At 45.4% G+C, this 16586-nt stretch overlaps 2 non-coding genes across 2 annotated transcripts; both read left to right on the top strand.

The window, feature by feature from the left end:
• Nucleotides 1-11427: 11427 nt before the first annotated feature.
• Nucleotides 11428-11500, top strand: TRNAV-UAC. Its single transcript has one exon. It is a non-coding gene; the product is annotated as a tRNA-Val (tRNA).
• Nucleotides 11501-11948: 448 nt separating this feature from the next.
• On the top strand, nucleotides 11949-12021 carry TRNAV-CAC. The gene has a single exon. It is a non-coding gene; the product is annotated as a tRNA-Val (tRNA).
• The last annotated feature ends 4565 nt before the right edge of the window (nucleotides 12022-16586 follow it).

Genomic DNA, 16586 nt, shown 5'->3' with positions numbered 1-16586 from the left:
GAAGCAATTGAAAGCGAGCCTTGCCTCTCTCAGTTTTTCTTGGGGTGGGAGGCTGCAGGAAGGAGCCAAGGATGAGGCAGGAGCTCTCGTGCCACTCTCCAGTCCTTATGGATATTTCATTCAAGGACAAGGTGGGGAGATGAACCCAAGCTGTGGCAGCAGATCCTGCTCGCTCCTGCCTTGAACATTTGATTATGGGGGGAGGGGGATGAGGGAGTCAGAGACACGGAGCAAAAGCTCCCTCCATGAACCTCTGGTTTGGGGCTCTGGCAGTGGCTGCCTGGGACTGAGCTGTGGGTCTCATCTGGGTCTGGATGTTTCCCAGCCTTGACCTAAATAATCAAAGTATGCAAGGTCTGGCCAATCCCATCTGAATTTTAACCTGAGGTGATAAGGAATGCAAAAGTACACATCTAGATTTGCTTTGTTTATTGCCCCCTCAAAAATACCCCTGCCTGCTTTTTGTGAGGGCACGGTGTTAAAGGAAAGCTCTGCATATAGTTTTCCCCCTGTCCGAACTCCAAACCAGAAATATGCCTTGTTATATGCTCCTACCTTTACTTGTGTAGAGGATGGACAGTAATCAAACAGCCTATTTCTGTGGATAAAAAAGCGCTTTACCCCCAGAAATGGCTTTCATTATTGTCCTCCCTGTATATAATGGTGATGTGCGTTCAGCCTTGCACATTTTAAAGTCTGAACCTTTCTTTAACAGACGAAGACAAGCCTGCATCAAAAATGACCGAGCGATTGGGAGTCAGGATAGAGGTGGGTATGTTTTTTAGATTAAGGGACAGGCCCTTCAGCGAGGTTAGATCCTCTGGAGCTGCTCAGGCTAAGTTTTCAGGAGGCTCCTCAGTGCTGAACTGGCTAAGCTAAATTCCCTGTACGTACCCGGATCAGTCCAGACTCCTGGGTTTTGCACCCCCCTCTAGCAGATGGAGACAGAAGTTTACAAAACCAAACTCCGCCTATATCTAGGCTGGTGCCACCTACAGTCTGGCAGTATTCCTCTGTCTCCTAGCAGGTGGAGAGGGTGCAAAACCTACAGTCTGTGCTGAGGCCTAGTTTTTCAGTTCTAGATAGTATTGTTAGCTGGGTAAAAAGAAGGATAAAGTTAGAATAAGGTATAGGAGCGCAGTGGTTTGCCTGCAGGTCCAGTCTCCCGCCTCCCAGGGGGTTGTGAGGTCCGGAGGGGACCATCCCCCCTGGTTTCCGAGGCCGCTGAGGTGTGGGGTGCTTTGCCCTCCTGCCAGCGTGAATTCGTGACTGGGGGTGATACCGGGGAGCCCGGCTCACTCCCCCCAGTAGGTCCAGGACCCGGAGACTATTGGGCGAGTATATTTAAAAAAAAAAAAAAAAAAAAGTTAAAAAATATTTTTGTGTGTGTTCTTTCGGGGCTTCATTCTCCTTCTCTTCCGGTCGCATTTGGGTGCTTGCGCGCCATTTTCGCCACCTTCTGAGCGATTTTCGGGGCTGTTTTTTGCTGCAGCATGCCGCATCGGGCCGCTTGTAGGGCCTGCGGCACCGCGCGGGCGCAACTGTCCTGGGACAATTTGTGTTCCGATTGCCTCTCCGGAGGAAAGGGGGTCTCTGCGGCCACGGGCAGGGACCTGGTGAGGGTCCAAACAGTGACCGGAGCATTTGGGGACTTACATTCTTCAGGTGCCGACCCGTTCCCGTGGGAACGCCCCAAGGCGCCAGCGGCACGGGGGGGAGGACGACCCTCCACCGCGATTGTCACCACAACGCAGAGTCCCTAAGGGGGACAGACCTGTGAGACCCAGCTGTGCTGCCAATCCAGAGGTCCCTGAGGGGGATCAGACAAATTTGTCTTCAGACTCTTCTTTTTCGTCTGATTTCGTGTTGCTTATGCATAAAGCCTTCAAGGCCCGCAAAGATTGCCATTTAAATACAGTCTCGAGCAGTATGTGATCCAAACTGTGCGTGCGGCAAACGCAGGTGCACCCGGCACTAATGCACCTCTTTCTACCGCACCTTACTGTATTGGCCTGTTTGTGATAACCAAGATCAATGCCTGTAGCTCAGATGGAAAGTAAGACATCAGGAAATGCTTACATATCTCCTTTCTTTCTCTTTCCGGTTCCGCTCATCCTGCAAACGTCAGCACCGGTGCAACTACTCCCACCCCTCTTTCCACTGCTCCCTCTGCTCTCCCCTACCCCAAGCCTCCCCCTCTCTATCTTCCCTCCACCCTCTCCCATCAATCTCCCTGCCTTATCTCCTGTTCTCCTCCTTCCATCTTTTTTTCCTTTGCTCCTTCCTGTTATTGTATCAACTCCTCCCACCCTCCTCCCAATGCTCTCTCTGCTTTCCCTCCTCTCCCCTAGCCCATGCCTCCCTTCTCTATATCTTCCTTCTTCTTCCTCTCTGCCCACCTGCCTTTGCTCTTCTCTACTTTTCCTCCCCTTTCTCTGTCTTGTTTATGCTTCCCCTTTCCCCTTTTCCTTTCCCTTACTTCTCCTTGACATCCCGTGTGTGTTTGGTCTGATTGCAGTGCATGCGCTTCGAAGAAAAAAAAACGGTAAGGAGACTTTGCAAACATCGCTTTGTGCCCTATAATACTTTTAAAGGTCCTTGGTCAGCGGATTTGTCCGGCTGAGTTCGGAATTTAGCTGGACAAACCGCAAAGTGTTAAAATTGTGGGCCAATGAATGGCTAAATTACCTGGATAAAAAGAGATGACTGGGTGTGGGGCTTATGTTTAGCTGGGTAGCATATAGTTTTCCCCCTGTCCGAACTCCAAACCAGAAATATACCTTGTTATATGCTCCTACCTTTACTTGTGTAGAGGATGGACAGTAATCAAACAGCCTATTTCTGTGGATAAAAGAGCACTTTATCCCCAGAAATGGCTTTCATTATTGTCCTCCCTGTATATAATGGTGATGTGCATTCAGCCTTACACAATTTAAAGTTTGAACCTTTCTTTAACAGACGAAGACAAGCCTGCATCAAAAATGACCGAGCGATTGGGAGTCAGGGTAGAGGTGGGTATCTTTTTTAGATTAAGGGACAGGCCCTTCAGTGAGGTTAGATCCTCTGGAGCTGCTCAGGGTAAGTCTTCAGGAGGCTTCTCAGTGCTGAACCGGCTAAGTTAAATTTGGGAATATTTCCAGCCGCCAAGCTGTGATTGAAAATTTATCCAGTAAACGGAATCAACTCTTGTGGTCACTTAGCAGCTCTTCTGAAAACTTACCCCTTACTTTGTATACAGAAATGGGCACAATTAACTTTGTGATAACCAATATCAATGCCTGTACCTCAGATGGAAAGTAGGACATCAGGAAATGCTCACATATCTCCTTTCTTTCTCTTTCCGGTTCCGCTCGTCCTGCAAACTTCAGCCCCGGTGCAGCTATTCCCATCCCTCTTTCCACTGCTCCCTCTGCTCTCTCTCCTATCTTTTACCCCATGCCTCCCCCTCCGCATCTCCCCTCCTCCCTCTCCCATCAATCTCCCGGCCTTATCTCCTGTTCTCCGCTTCCATCTTTTTCTCCTTTGCTCCTTCCTGTTATTGTATCAACTCCTCCCACCCTCCTTCCAATGCTCTCTCTGCTCTCCCTCCTCTCCCCTAGCCCATGCCTCCCTTCTCTATATCTTCCTCCTCCTTCCTCTCTGCCCACCTGCCTTTGCTGTTCTCTACTTTTCCTCCCCTTTCTCTGTCTTGTTTATGCTTCCCCTTTCCCCTTTACCTTTCCCTTACTTCTCCTTGACATCCCGTGTGTGTTTGGTCTGATTGCAGTGCATGCGCTTCGAAGAAAAAAAACCGGTAAGGAGACTTTGCAAACATCGCTTTGTGCCCTGTAATACTTTTAAAGGTCCTTGGTCAGCGGATTTGTCTGGCTGAGTTTGGAATTTAGTTGGACAAACCGCAAAGTGTTAAAATTGTGGGCCAATGAATGGCTAACTTACATGGATAAAAAGAGATGACCGGGTGTGGGGCTTATGTTTAGCTGGGTAGCAGCCCTGAAGTGAGATAGATAAACTTACTCCACTGTCTTTGGGTCTATACAGCAGGAACCCGTACCTGGGTAAGTCCAGCTAACTTCCTGCTCTCAGCACCGCTGAATGGACCTATTAGTTTATAAATATAAATGAAGAAACATTTTGTTGGTATTCAGGGATTTCACAGTGCTAATCAGTGATTTCTCAGAGACGAGGAGTCCCTAGAGCACAGGGAACTGTCTGCCCTCTATAGTTACTCCAGTGAGCCATAGCAAATGGTTTAGTCCACTCACTACCCTAAACTAGGTCCTCCCCTGGGAGGTGCTTAGACCTTAGAAAAGGGACCCAGAAAAGACAAAACAATAAATAAAACAATTGAGGAATCACTAAATAGCAGTCAAATGTTTATTTATTAGCACAATCTGTGGTCAGAAGACCTCTTCACTGATTCAGATGCTTGTTGGTAACTCCAGCTCTACCTGACACAAAAACCTGAAAGAAGTGTGAGACTTGGTGCAGGACCCTGCTGATACCCAGCACTAACTTACCTGTCACTAATCATTCACAGAAACAGTGCTAATAAATGAATGTTATAATATATAAGAAAAGGATTTACAGTTAACTCAAAAGGCTTGGAAAACTGCAAACAGCAAAGAGGAAAAAAGGAAAGGAGCAGTAACTGCTGGTACTTAACAGTTTGTCTGCAGAATGAAATGCTGCTTCCTTCCTAGTCAGATATGAGGGTGCTGTGTAACCTTTTCCTGTCACCCCACAGCTGTACTTCCCAGCTGAAACAGGTCTCTCTCTCTCTCTTTCTGCTAATTCCAACTCTCATTCTCTCAGCCCGTACTATCCCTCTAACAGATCCTCAGCAGCAGTGCAATGTCTGCTGAAACGAGCATCTCTCTCTCAGTGTTACAGTCTCTCTCTCAGAATCTTAGCAGCAGGGTGAAGACATCGGTCCTGGGATTCATCCCCTCAGCTCCAGCTCCTGGTGCCAGTGGAACTCTGCACTCTTATGCTGCTGCCCGGCTGAAGATCATCTGAATAAAAAAACCTCTCAATATACCAGGCAAATAACAAGTAAAACTCCTGCTCATCACCAACAATAATTTTCCAAGTGCGTGGCTCGACTTTTGTGCTGTACCAGAGAGACATTTGAAATTCTGCTGACTCCGCCCCTCCAGCTCTGCTGCAGCCCGATCCCTGAAACACCTCTGCTCGCTGGCTATAAAAGACTAAGGGTTACAGCAGTGGGAAGCCAGGGTTTAAATACCACTGTCACCACTCCTTGTGGCCTCAGGGTCAGATTGTGAGCCCACTATGAATAGAGAAATAACTACAGTACCTGAATGTCATCCACTTTGAAGTGCTGAAAGTTGGAATATAAATAAAATTAAATAAAAAAAAAAAAACTCAGGCTCCTGATTGATTTACCTCATGTAACCTCTACAGTACCGGGGGGGCAGGGTTAGATCGGCCATAATAAATGTAGATAGTTGGGTGGCTGATGAACGGAAGGACTGCCTGGTAACCTGCCTGCCTGGTGCGACGGTGGCACACCTCACACGTCACCCGGTGCTGCCTTGGATCAGAAAAGTCTCACGGTTGGAGAACATCATCTTGGTGTAGCAGGAAGTGATGATCCTGTAGCAAGGACCTGCTCTCCAGGTGATGCGTTGTCCTCTCGCACTGAGTACAAGACTCCTAGGGCTACTGCCCAGGAGGGAAGGGTTAGGTCGGCCATCATAAATGTAGCTAGCTGGGTGGCTGGTGGACATGAGGACTGCCTGGTAACTTGCCTGCCTGGTGCGAAGGTGGCACAACTCACGCGTCACCCAGATAGGATTATAGACAGTGCTAGGAAGGAGCTGGCTGCCGAGGTACATATGGGCACCAACGACATAGGAAAATGTGGGAGAGAGGTCTGGAAGCCAAATTTAGGATTTCAGGTAGAAAGCTGAAATCTGGAGCCTCCAGGGTGGCATTCTCTGAAATGTTGCCCATTCCAGGTGCAGGTCCTCAGAGGCAGGCAAAGCTCTCGGGTCTCAATTCATGGATGAGACGATGATGCAGGGAGCAGGGATTCAGTTTTGTAAGAAACTGGAAAACCAGAATGAAATCAGGCTGCTTGCACTAACTTTTAAAAAGGAGATAGAGCAGCTTTTAAATGGTTCGGAGGAATGTATCTATGAAGGATACTAATGAAATAGGAGAGCTATGGCATCCCAACAGAGAGGTTCCAATAAATGCAAACGTAGTCCATGTGCCTGTAAGTAAAGAATCCAAATTATCCCTATCATCTGAAAGCAGGTTGTTAATACAAACAAAAAACACACTTTGAAATGTCTGTATGCCATTGCCAGAAATCTAAGAAGTAAGATGGGAGAGTCAGAGTGTATAGCGGTGAATGATGAGATAGACATAATTGGCATCACAGAGACTTGGTAGAAGGAGGATAACTAACGGGACAGTGCTATATCTGGATACAAATTATATCGCAAAGATAGGATCAACTTGGAGGGTGTGGCACTTTATATCCAGGAGGCTATAGAGTCCAACAGTATAAAGATCATACAAGAAACTAAATACTCATTAGAATCTATATGGGTTGAAATCGCATGTGTGTTGGGTATGAGTACAGTGATAGGAGTATACTACCGTCCACCTGGCCAAAATGGTCAGATGATGAAATGCTAAGAGAAATCAGGGAAGCTAATAAATTTGGCAGTGCAGTAATAGGAGATTTCAATTACCCCAATATTGACTGGGTAAATGTAACATCTGGACTTGCTAGAGACAAAGTTCCTGGATGGAATAAACTACTGCTTCATGGAGCAATTGGTTCAAATTGGTTCAGGAACCAACGATAGAGGGAGCAATTTTAGATTTAATTCTTGGTAGAACGCAAGATTTGGTGAGAGAGGTAATAGTGGTGGGGCCACTTGGCAATGGTGATCATAACGTGATAAAATTTGAACTAATGACTGGAAGGGGACAGTATGTAAATCTACAGCTCTAACACTAAATTTTCAAAAGGGAAACTTTGATAAAATGAGCGAAATAGAAAAAAAACTGAAAGGTGCAGCTGCAGAGGTTAAAAGTGTACAACAGGTGTAGACATTGTTTAAAAATACAATCTTATGGTGGCCCCAATTTCTCTGCTTGAAATTCAGGCAGCTATCAAGTTGTTACCGGAGGGTAAATGTCCTGGCCCTGATGGGTTCCCTACTGGTGGTGGGGGGCATTCCCTGGGCACTATGGCTGATGCTACGATCACTCTCATTCATAAAAAAAAGTCACCCCTGGTATGCCTCACTGGCGCTCACAAATACAGGCTATTGCTGATCTGGAACAGCTACGATACAGTCTTAAGGGTAAGCATGCTAAATTTACCAGTACTTGGGGGCTATATCTTGATTATTTGAATGATACTTAAGCTAATTTGTGGTGCCACTTGGGGTTAGTTTTTTATTTCCACTTCTATTGTCCCTCAATCGTTTGCTCCCCTATGTACTATCTTTTGCCATGTACCTCACTGCAATATGAGTTACTGCTTCTATGTACTTTTCTCTGTTTGTTTGGAAAAATATAAATAGTATAACAATACAATCTTAGATGTGCAGTCCAGATGTCTTCCATGCATTAAAAAAGGTGGAAGGAAGGCAAAACGATTACCAGCAAGGTTAAAAGGTGAGCTGAAAGAGGCTATTTTAGCCAAAAAAAAATTCTTCAAAAATTGGAAGAAGGATCCATCTGAAGAAAACAGGAAAAAGCATAAGCATTGTCAAGTTAAGTGTAAAACACTGATAAGTCAGGCTAAGAGAGAATTTGAAATGATGTTGGCCGTAGAGGCAAAAAGTCATAATAAAAAGTTTTTAAAATACATCCGAAGCAAGAAACCTATAAGGGAGTCGGTTGGATGACTGAGGGGTTAAAGGGGCTCTTAGGGAAGTTTAGGCCATTGCAGAAAGACTAAATGAATTCTTTGCTTCTGTGTTTACCAATGATGATGCTGGGGAGATACCAGTTCCAGAGATGGTTTTCAAGAGGAATGAGTCAGATGAACTGAACCAAATCACAGTGAACCTAGAAGATGAAGTAGGCCTGATTGACAAACTGAAGAGTAGTAAATCACCTGGACTGGATGGTATACACCCCAGGGTTCTGAAGGAACTAAAAAATGAAATTTCAAATCTATTAGGTAAATTTTGTAACCTATCATTAAAATCATCCATTGTACCTGAAGACTAGAGGGTGGCTAATGTAACCCCAATATTTAAAAAGGGTTCCAGGGGCGATCCAGGAAACTATAGACCAGTGAGCCTGACTTCAGTGCCAGGAAAAATAGTGGAAAGTGTTCTAAAGATCAAAATCACAGAACATATAGAAAGACATGGTTTAATGGAACAAAGTCAGCATGGTTTTACCTAAGGGAAGTCTTGCCTCACAAATCATATTTTTGAAGGGGTTAATAAACATGTGGATAAAGGTGAACCAGTAGATGTAGTGTATTTGGATTTTCAGAAGGCGTTTGACGAAGTCCCTCATGAAAGGCTTCTAAGAAAACTAAAAAGTTATGAGACAGGAGGCGATGTCCTTTTGTGGATTACAAACTGGTTAAAAGACAGGAAACAAAGCGTAGGATTAAATGGCTAATTTTCTCAGTGGATAAAGCATGCCAGTGTTAGTTAAATGCCCCATTTGTTTGCCAGGACCTATGTCTTTGCCATGTGCTTGCATTTTGCAAAGCGTGGGCCTTCCCTTATTTAGAAATGTCTCCAGATCTTCCAAGTCCACTCTGATCCCTTCTCTACACACTTAGCAGAGGATGCTGCCACTGGAGCTGATATAGTGGGTGGACTCTGAGGAACAATGCCAAGGGCATCAGATGTGCTCTCTAACTGTGCTGCCTGCTCTTCAGCCACATCCTAATTTTGTCCTGCCTTCCCCATCAAAGAACTGGATAAGGTGGCTAACACACTACTATAAAGGCCTCCCAAATTTTCCCCATCTGGTACACTATCAATAGCTTCTATTTCAGGGAAAACAAGTAATGACCCTTTATCTGAATAAAAAAGCACTAGGAGTCGAGTGGAATCATTTAGACTAACTGTTTTATTAAAGCATGAGCTTTCGAGGACACAGTCCTCACCATCAGATGCATGAAATGATGTACAGTTGATGTGTACAATATATACAGAACAGTAGGAAGACATGGGAAAAGGCAGGAAACGGTGTGGAGAGAGTGTGAATAGGATTGTAGTTTAGCCTACTGACAACTGAGGTAAGTGTGAATAGACAGAATGATCAGACAACAGTTCAGTTTATGCATATTTGTAGTGAGTCATGAATCCATTGCTTCTGTTCAGCCCTTGGGTGATGGTATTTAGATTTTTAATGAGTTCCAATTCAGCAGTTTCAGGCTGGAGTGCTCCTTTGAAGTTTTCATGTAGGAGTATGGCAACCTTAAGGTCAGATAGAGAATGTCAAGGAAGGTTGAATGTTGTCATTTCTAACCTCAGGTTTAAATCCTTTTATCTTGTCCTTATAGATTGTCCCGTTTGTCCTATGTAGACAGAAGCGGGACTTTGCTGGCAGGTGTTGGCATATATTAGATTGGAAGAAAAGCAGGAGAATGTGTCCCGCATGTTGCTGATGATGTTGTGTCCAGTGATGGCATTGTCTGGGATAATATGTGGAAAGTGTTGGCATCTCCTTTTCTGGCAAGGTCTGGGTCCTGGGTTGGTGTCCTTGTACTATTTGCAGCGGCTGATGAGTATCTTTTGAGGTTGAGGGGCTGCTACACCAGACTAGCACGGCTATCCCTCTGAAGATTTTTCATGTAAATCAGTGGAGGAAAATTTGGCTTTCACTGCAACCTCTGCACCAACATTTTCTCTCTCGCTGAACACAGAAGATTGGAGAGAAAAACACTCCCTGTTATCTGCACTCTGCAGCAGTGACACATCATCAAGCTCATATGCCAGTTTCTTTAGCGTAAAGCTGGCTCCTGCTGTTGTAGTAGTCCAGAAGAAATCCCTCTTCAGTTTCAGGGCAGGACCTCATTTTTGGTTTTTACCTGCCGGTGCCAGTGCAAAAGTGCACAATTTTGGACACATTTAAAGTTACTTCATCTGCTCTGCCTTTCCCTCTCCCTCACATCATTGTATATATGTCACCGGGGATGTTAAGATTACAACAAGGATTTAACATTTTTCCGTGGTATTATTATGCCCACCTCCTAGTGCCCACTGCACACACTTTGCCTTCTGCCAGGCAAACAGTGAGTGTTATCGTGTCTGCTCTGTCTGCACTATTTCTCTGTCACAGACAGGCTTCACAATACAGCCTGTTATGCTGCACTTTCTGGCCTGCCCTCACTGCTCGCTTATTCCCAGTACTACCAGCTCCCACTGCCCACACTGTGCCCACTGGCAGTCATACAGAGAATAAATAACTAATCTGAAGTGTAGCTAAGGCTTCAATCACGAAAAAGGATAAACAGACCAGCAAGCGAAGCAACACAAATCTACAATGATGCAGAGATATTGTGATGCCATGCTGCCTCCATGGTTTGTTTTCCTGTCTTGTGTTAATGGGCTGCCACAGCAAAAATCCTTACCAAGAACTCGGAGAGAGCTCAGAGCTATGCTTTCACACAGACAATGTCTAGAGAAACAATGCAGAGCAAGGCTGTGACATGCTCATTCTTCGAGCTCAGCATCACTGTAACCCGCTCTGCGGCATTATAGGAGACTAGGAAAATGCTCCGCTGCGATACATCATAACTCTCATTGCTTGACGGTATGCCAATCCGTCCCTTCTCTGCAGCCTGCCCGCTCCACAGTGTATGAACCTTTCTCCATACATTTGCAACTGTTGCTATGCCTATGATTTCCATTGGTCTTTTGACTATAATTCCTTAGAGAAATCATTCTGTTTGACAGAAATGAAACAAGTAGGATTCCTTTAGTTCACGGGTCCCCTTCAGCTCATTTTGGACCCTAAGAGTTTAGAGTCAGAGTTTAAAGATTTTAAAAAAGCTCTAAAAGCATGGCTTTTCGAACAGGCTTATATTGACTATCTTGAAAAAAAGAACTCATTGGTTTAAAGAAACATTATTTTTATCTTTGTTTTATGTTCTTTTATAAATAATTGATTAACAATTTTATTTTTTATGATATTTTACTGTACCTTTTAGATATTTCAGTTTGATTTTATGATTTTGTAACATGTAAACCGTTGTGATGTATATTATGAACGATGGTATAAAAGAATTTTTAATAAATAAAATAAATAAATAAAAAAGAAACAAGTTGGCTCCACTGATTTCATTTTTATATTTTGTTTTCAATGAATGCACTTCTCTAGCTGAGATGCTTGTTCAATTAGTCCTCCTTTAGGCAGGCACCAAGGGTTCGACGGTTGCTCACATATTAAAAGAAAGGCTCAGTTGGTTCCATAGTGTAGTGGGTATCACATCTGCTTTACACGCAGAAGGGCCTGGGTTCAATCCCCAGTGGAGCCTTTTTTAACTTGCTGCAGAAACAGGCATGAGTCTGAGTGCAAGGATTACTTAGATACCGAAAAAGCAAGTTGAAGACCAATGGGTGGTGGGATAGATTTACAGCCCTTCCTTCTATGCTTCCTACTTGATCTCATGCGAATTCATAGCAGATATTGTCTTCCCCAGAAGAAGTGTGGGAATGGTTACTGGAGACGAAATAAGGAAGCTTTAGGTAAACTCCTAAGCCAACATCTTGTGTGGTAAAAATAATTCAGCAGTGACTCTAGTAAAACACATTTTTCATGGTAGATGGGATGGCTCTTGGAAGATCTATTTTTTGCCAAGAGTAAAAAATGTTAGAATGTGAATGGTGGCTGAGGGGATTATCCCATGAATTATTCAAACAGTATACTAAAATAACTGGATAGGTGTTTGAAAGTGTAATAAGGAAGAAATCTGCCAAAGAAATGGTTCCATGGTGTAGAGGTTATCACATCTGTTTCACACACAAAAGGTCTTGGGTTCAAGTCCCAATGGAGCCACTTTATGTTTCTAGCAGTGGATGAGCATTTTATAGATGTTCAGCCATCAGCTGTACTGGTGTCAGTGAATGCTGGCATTGTTGTGGGACCTTGTTAGGAACAGCTTGGGAGCAATCCTACAAAGATCTTGCAAGCACAGCTATCCAGGAGGATTGAGTGCAATAGAAGACATTGACAGTTATTGTCTTGCACTAGTCCTGTTGTCCCTGAGGTGGTCATCCCCTGTGATGGACTGCAACAGTATATCCTTGGCAGTATGGACTGGAATGACAGAGCAGAATGAATGCAAAAGTTGGTCATTTCCTTGCAGTTACTCTCTGAGAGAAAATTAGCATTTGTAGAAAGACCTCAGGTGCTAGTGGAAGATCCTCAAAACATCTTGCTTCACTTTTATCCTTGTAGTTCTATTTTCAAGCCCTCATTCTCTACTAGCTGCAGGGGCTGGCTACCAAGGGCATTTATTTCAGAACTGCCCCTTTTTCTAACTTTGACTGCTGCTTCTCTCCTGTCCTGGGGCATTGCTATTGAAACCTGTTCCATTTCTTCCATCGTAGCTTTTCACTTCTCATGTTTGGCAGGGGGCTGCTTGCCTCTTACCTGAATGATGGAAAGGGTTGAGGGCATGGGATCAGATTGGGAAACACTTTTCCTCTTTTCTGTCACTTCCAAACTCCCCAGATGCTAGTCCTAAGGGCTGCTGCTTCTGTGGCTTATAAAGCATGCCAGTGTTAGTTAAATGCCCCATTTGTTTGCCAGGACCTGTGTCTTTGCCATGTGCTTGCATTTTGCAAAGCGTGGGCCTTCCCTTATTTAGAAATGTCTCCAGATCTTCCAAGTCCACTCTGATCCCTTCTCTACACACTTAGCAGAGGATGCTGCCACTGGAGCTGATATAGTGGGTGGACTCTGAGGAACAATGCCAAGGGCATCAGATGTGCTCTCTAACTGTGCTGCCTGCTCTTCAGCCACATCCTAATTTTGTCCTGCCTTCCCCATCAAAGAACTGGATAAGGTGGCTAACACACTACTATAAAGGCCTCCCAAATTTTTCCCATCTGGTACACTATCAATAGCTTCTATTTCAGGGAAAACAAGTAATGACTCTTTATCTGAATAAAAAAGCACTAGGAGTCGAGTGGAATCGTTTAGACTAACTGTTTTATTAAAGCATGAGCTTTCGAGGACACAGTCCACACCATCAGATGCATGAAATGATGTACAGTTGATGTGTACAATATATACAGAACAGTGAGAAGACATGGGAAAAGGCAGGAAACGGTGTGGAGAGAGTGTGAATAGGATTGTAGTTTAGCCTACTGACAACTGAGGTAAGTGTGAATAGTCAGAACGATCAGACAACAGTTCAGTTTATGCATATTTGTAGTGAGTCATTAATCCATTGCTTCTGTTCAGCCCTTGGGTGATGGTATTCAGATTTTTAATGAGTTCCAATTCAGCAGTTTCAGGCTGGAGTGCTCCTTTGAAGTTTTCATGTAGGAGTATGGCAACCTTAAGGTCAGATAGAGAATGTCAAGGAAGGTTAAATGTTGTCATTTCTAACCTCAGGTTTAAATCCTTTTACCTTTTCCTTATAGATTGTCCCGTTTGTCCTATGTAGACAGAAGCGGGACTTTGCTGGCAGGTGTTGGCATATATTAGATTGGAAGAAAAGCAGGAGAATGTGTCCCGCATGTTGCTGATGATGTTGTGTCCAGTGATGGCATTGTCTGGGATAATATGTGGAAAGTGTTGGCATCTCCTTTTCTGGCAAGGTCTGGGTCCTGGGTTGGTGTCCTTGTACTATTTGCAGCGGCTGATGAGTATCTTTTGAGGTTGAGGGGCTGCTACACCAGACTAGCACGGCTATCCCTCTGAAGATTTTTCATGTAAATCAGTGGAGGAAAATTTGGCTTTCACTGCAACCTCTGCAGCAACATTTTCTCTCTCGCTGAACACAGAAGATTGGAGAGAAAAACACTCACTGTTATCTGCACTCTGCAGCAGTGACACATCATCAAGCTCGTATGCCAGTTTCTTTAGCGTAAAGCTGGCTCCTGCTGTTGTAGTAGTCCAGAAGAAATCCCTCTTCAGTTTCAGGGCAGGACCTCATTTTTGGTTTTTACCTGCCGGTGCCAGTGCAAAAGTGCGCAATTTTGGACACATTTAAAGTTACTTAATCTGCTCTGCCTTTCGCTCTCCCTCACATCATTGTATATATGTCACCGGGGATGTTAAGATTACAACAAGGATTTAACATTATATTATAATGCCCACTGCCTAGTGCCCACTGCACACACTTTGCCTTCTGCCAGGCAAACAGTGAGTGTCATCGTGTCTGCTCTGTCTGCACTATTTCTCTGTCACAGACAGGCTTCACAATACAGCCTGTTATGCTGCACTTTCTGGCCTGCCCTCACTGCTCGCTTATTCCCAGTACTACCAGCTCCCACTGCCCACACTGTGCCCACTGGCAGTCATACAGAGAATAAATAACTAATCTGAAGTGTAGCTAAGGCTTCAATCACGAAAAAGGATAAACAGAACAGCAAGCGAAGCAACACAAATCTACAATGATGCAGAGATATTGTGATGCCAAGCTGCCTCCATGGTTTGTTTTCCTGTCTTGTGTTAATGGGCTGCCACAGCAAAAATCCTTACCAAGAACTCGGAGAGAGCTCAGGGCTATGCTTTCACACAGACAATGTCTAGAGAAACAATGCAGAGCAAGGCTGTGACATGCTCATTCTTCGAGCTCAACATCACTGTATCCCGCTCTGGATATCCAGGAGGGTTGAGTGCAATAGAAGACAGTGACAATAACTGTCCTGCAGTAGTCCTCTTGTCCCTGAGATGGTCATTCCCTGTGATGCACTGCAACAGTATATCCTTGGCAGTATGGACTGGAATGACAGGGCAGAATGAATGCAAAAGTTGGTCATTTCCTTGCAGTTACTCTCTGAGAGAAAATTAGCATTTGTAGAAAGACCTCAGGTGCTAGTGGAGCATCCTCAAAACATCTTGCTTCACTTTTATCCTTGTAGTTCTATTTTCAAGCCCTCATTCTCTACTAGCTGCAGGGGCTGGCTATCAAGGGTATTTATTTCAGAACTGCCCCTTTTTCTAACTTTGACTGCTGCTTCTCTCCTGTCCTGGGGCATTGCTATTGAAACCTGTTCCATTTCTTCCATCGTAGCTTTTCACTTCTCATGTTTGGCAGGGGGCTGCTTGCCTCTTACCTGAATGATGGAAAGGGTTGAGGGCATGGGATCAGATTGGGGAAACTCACTAGTAATGCAGGGAGGGAACTGTCTCACCCTTCACCATCCTCCTCCTCCCCCCCCCTCACCCACACCCCATTCTCTTGCTGGGACTTGGGGGAAGGGAGGAGTGAGGGACAGGCAGCTCCCCCCCTGTCTGTGAAGCCAGCCTCTCACTAATAATGCAGTGAGGGAGCTGTCTCCGCCTTCACCATCCTCCCACCCCCCACTCACCCACACACCATTCACTTGCTGGGACTTGGGGGAAGGGAGGAGTGAGGGACAGGCAGCTCCCCCCTGTCTGTGAAGCCAGCCTCTCACTAGTAATGCAGGGAGGAAGCTGTCTCAGCCTTCACCATCCTCCCCCCCCTCACCCACACACCATTCACTGGCTGGGACATGGGGGAGGGGAGGAGTGAGGGTCAGGAAGCTCCCCCCTGTCTGTGAAGCCAGCCTCTCACTAATAATGCAGGGAGGTAACTGCCTCCGCCTTCACCATCCTCCCACCCCCCATTCACCCACACACCATTCACCCACACACCATTCACTGGCTGGGACATGGGGGAGGGGAGGAGTGAGGGTCAGGCAGCTCCCCCCTGTCTGTGAAGCCAGCCTCTCACTAGTAATGCAGGGAGGGAGCTGTCTCAGCCTTCACCATCCTCCCCCCCCCCTCACCCACACACCATTCACTGGCTGGGACATGGGGGAGGGGAGGAGTGAGGGTCAGGAGGCTCCCCCCTGTCTGTGAAGCCAGCCTCTCACTAGTAATGCAGGCGGGAGAAGGCACTGCATGCAGGAAGATCACAACACCCCTGGTGTCAGGGTTAGGGCACTGTATGCAGGAAGATCACAACACTCCTGGTATTAATAGGGATAGGGCACTGTGTGCAGGAAGATCACAACACTCCTGGTATTAATAGGGATAGGGCACTGTGTGCAGGAAGATCACAACACCCCTGGTATCAGGGTTTGGGCACTGTGTGCAGGAAGATCACAACACTCCTGGTATTAATAGGGATAGGGCACTATGTGCAGGAAGATCACAACACTCCTGGTATTAATAGGGATAGGGCACTGTGTGCAGGAAGATCACAACACCCCTGGTATCAGGGTTAGGGCACTGTGTGCAGGAAGATCACAACACTCCTGGTATTAATAGGGATAGGGCACTGTGTGCAGGAAGATCACAACACCCCTGGTGTCAGGGTTAGGCACTGTGTGCAGGAAGATCCCAACACCCCTGGTATCAGGGTTAGGGCACTGTGTGCAGGAAGATCACAACACTCCTGGTATTAATTGGGATAGGGC

This window comes from Rhinatrema bivittatum, unplaced genomic scaffold (genome assembly GCF_901001135.1).
Source record: "Rhinatrema bivittatum unplaced genomic scaffold, aRhiBiv1.1, whole genome shotgun sequence".
Taxonomy (NCBI): Eukaryota; Metazoa; Chordata; class Amphibia; order Gymnophiona; family Rhinatrematidae; genus Rhinatrema; species Rhinatrema bivittatum.
This window is presented reverse-complemented; position numbering and strand designations above follow the sequence as displayed.